Source organism: Calliphora vicina, chromosome 3 (assembly GCF_958450345.1).
Source record: "Calliphora vicina chromosome 3, idCalVici1.1, whole genome shotgun sequence".
Lineage (NCBI taxonomy): Eukaryota > Metazoa > Arthropoda > Insecta > Diptera > Calliphoridae > Calliphora > Calliphora vicina.
This window is the reverse complement of record NC_088782.1, coordinates 99,237,439-99,241,593: the sequence shown is the minus strand read 5'-3', so window position 1 is coordinate 99,241,593 and position 4,155 is coordinate 99,237,439.

The window sequence follows — 4,155 nt, the reverse complement described above, 5'->3', positions numbered from 1 at the left end:
AGACTCTTGCACTTGAACTCATTTTATTTGCTGAATTCACAACAATTTGTTTCGTGTATCTTGTATTAAATACAATTTTTGTTTATTAGTTTGTGAACACCCATTGTATATTGTATGAATGTTTTTGAAAGCGTAGTATGTATAACAAGTAGACCAACTCTCATTTTTTTCAAATTACTCTCTCACATATACCCGTATATGTGTGCTCAGAGAAATTTATAGCTGTAAACCAATACAACTTTTTAAAAACATACAAAATAAAAGTGTATTTAATTTTTGTATGAAAATTTCCAACAACAAGCTTACACTATTGTATTTGAATTCAATAATACACTCGATACAATGATACAAGGGGTTTTGTGAAATCAGCAATTGTTTATTTGGTAACATTCACAACAAAAATTAAAACTCACTTCAACCAAACAAATATCACTGCGTGGATACAAAAGTAAAAAATAATTAAAATTTTGTATGGTAACACTAGCATTAAATATAAAAAGGGAGTTCCCCGTTTTTATATTCGCACACACAAGAAGCATAAAAATATATTAAAAAAATTAGTTATTGTTTAGAAACAATAACTAATTTTAAATCTCAAATATAAAAATATTTTTGAAGTTGGTTTTTGCAAAATTTGTATGGTATAATTTATTTTAAATTTTTTACATTGCCGAAAAATATAAATAAAAACCAATCGAAAAGAAAAGTAATATCTTTAGAAACCAAAATTCAGATTTTGGATAGACTATGTAAAGGTGACAGAGTAACAGCTGTTTCCAAATTTTTTTCCATTCATGAAGCGAAAATAAGATCTATAAAAAAAATGAAAACATAATCAAGAAAAGTGTAGCAGTTGGAAAACGAGCCTGAGTACAACTTCATACGTTCGGGTCATTACAATTGAAAATACGGAAAAGGCTCTAATGATATAGATAGAAGATCAAACTCAAAAGCGAATCCCAATTGATACCAATGCTATTAAAAATAAAGCTTTGAAGATTTATGAAAAACTTAATGATCAGCTACCATCTACGTCATCAACTGCAAAAACAACATCGTTTTTAGCAAGTCATGGTTGGTTTGAAAAATTTAAGCAAAGACATTCCTTACATAATTTAAAATTAAAAGGTGAACAAACTTCTGCTGATATAGATGCGGCTAAAGAATATCTCGAAAAATTTGCTGAAATTATTGCTGCCAATTCATACACTCCTGATCAAGTCATCAACGCAGACGAATCGGGACTGTTTTGGAAAAAAATGCCACAGCGGACTTTTCTATCAAAAGGTAATAAAAGTGCAAGTGGATACAAAGCTGCTAAAGATCGCATAACAATTCTTTGTTGTTCCAATGCTTCCGGAGATCACATTATGACGCCATTGGTTATTAATAAATCACAAACGCCGCGTGCATTTAAAGGATTAAATAAAGACAACTTGCCCGTTTATTGGATTGCCAATAAGAAGGCATGGGTTACAGCCGCTGTTTTTAGTGACTGGTTTAATAATATATTTGTCCCAGATGCAAAACGGTATTTAAGCAAAAAGGGATTGCCATTTAAAGTGCTTCTAGCTATTGCCAACGCTCCTGGACATCCACAAGACATGCAACATGAGAATGTGCAAGTTATCTTTCTACCAAAAAATACGACTTCTTTGTTGCAACCCTTAGACCAAGGAATAATTTCGACTTTTAAAGCATTATATATCAAGCAATCGTTCAGGTATATTTTAGATCAAATCGAAAATGATGAATCTTTAACAGTGCATGGAAAAAATTACAATATTAGATTGTGTAAAGCATGTTGCATTGGCTTATACTGCTCTCAGGCAGTCAACGCTCAAATGCTTTTGGAAAAATGTATGGCCAGATATAGGAGAAAATGTTATATCTTGTCAATCTTTGGAGCATGAGTATTCTGAGACAGTTCAGTTGGCACATACAGTGGGAGGAGATGGCTTTGATGACTTTTGTGCAGATGATATTGATGAATTGATGATAAAACAAGTAAGAGAGCTATATTCGGCTGTGCCGAATCTTAAATACCCTTCACCAAATTATACTTTAAAATAAAAATTTTAAATATTTTTAGGTAAACACAAATTCAATTTTATTTTTCCAATTTTTTGGAATTGTTTTTTAATTTTTTTTTTTTAAATTTAGTGAAAAAAAAAATTTGGGTTAAAAAATATTTTTTCGATTTTTGACCCATTGTAGGTCCAACTTACTATGGTCTTATATACGTCGTTGCAAAGGTCTTTGAAATATCTATCATTAGATATCCATAATACAGATATAGGTCAAAATCTTGTGTAGAACAACATTTTCTGTAGAAAATCTTGAGTATAACAATATTTTCTGTAGAAAATCTTATCTATAACAATATTTTCTGTAGAAAATCTTATCTATAACAATATTTTCTGTAGAAAATCTTATCTATAACAATATTTTCTGTAGAAAATCTTGTCTATAACAATATTTTCTATAGAAAATCTTGTCTATAACAATATTTTCTATAGAAAATCTTGTCTATAACAATATTTTCTATAGAAAATCTTGTCTATAACAATATTTTCTATAGAAAATCTTGTCTATAACAATATTTTCTATAGAAAATCTTGTCTATAACAATATTTTCTATAGAAAATCTTGTCTATAACAATATTTTCTATAGAAAATCTTGTCTATAACAATATTTTCTATAGAAAATCTTGTCTATAACAATATTTTCTATAGAAAATCTTGTCTATAACAATATTTTCTATAGAAAATCTTGTCTATAACAATATTTTCTATAGAAAATCTTGTCTATAACAATATTTTCTATAGAAAATCTTGTCTATAACAATATTTTCTATAGAAAATCTTGTCTATAACAATATTTTCTATAGAAAATCTTGTCTATAACAATATTTTCTATAGAAAATCTTGTCTATAACAATATTTTCTATAGAAAATCTTGTCTATAACAATATTTTCTATAGAAAATCTTGTCTATAACAATATTTTCTATAGAAAATCTTGTCTATAACAATATTTTCTATAGAAAATCTTGTCTATAACAATATTTTCTATAGAAAATCTTGTCTATAACAATATTTTCTATAGAAAATCTTGTCTATAACAATATTTTCTATAGAAAATCTTGTCTATAACAATATTTTCTATAGAAAATCTTGTCTATAACAATATTTTCTATAGAAAATCTTGTCTATAACAATATTTTCTATAGAAAATCTTGTCTATAACAATATTTTCTATAGAAAATCTTGTCTATAACAATATTTTCTATAGAAAATCTTGTCTATAACAATATTTTCTATAGAAAATCTTGTCTATAACAATATTTTCTATAGAAAATCTTGTCTATAACAATATTTTCTATAGAAAATCTTGTCTATAACAATATTTTCTATAGAAAATCTTGTCTATAACAATATTTTCTATAGAAAATCTTGTCTATAACAATATTTTCTATAGAAAATCTTGTCTATAACAATATTTTCTATAGAAAATCTTGTCTATAACAATATTTTCTATAGAAAATCTTGTCTATAACAATATTTTCTATAGAAAATCTTGTCTATAACAATATTTTCTATAGAAAATCTTGTCTATACCAATATTTTCTATAGAAAATCTTGTCTATAACAATATTTTCTATAGAAAATCTTGTCTATAACAATATTTTCTATAGAAAATCTTGTCTATAACAATATTTTCTATAGAAAATCTTGTCTATAACAATATTTTCTATAGAAAATCTTGTCTATAACAATATTTTCTATAGAAAATCTTGTCTATAACAATATTTTCTATAGAAAATCTTGTCTATAACAATATTTTCTATAGAAAATCTTGTCTATAACAATATTTTCTATAGAAAATCTTGTCTATAACAATATTTTCTATAGAAAATCTTGTCTATAACAATATTTTCTATAGAAAATCTTGTCTATAACAATATTTTCTATAGAAAATCTTGTCTATAACAATATTTTCTATAGAAAATCTTGTCTATAACAATATTTTCTATAGAAAATCTTGTCTATAACAATATTTTCTATAGAAAATCTTGTCTATAACAATATTTTCTATAGAAAATCTTGTCTATAACAATATTTTCTATAGAAAATCTTGTCTATAACAATATTT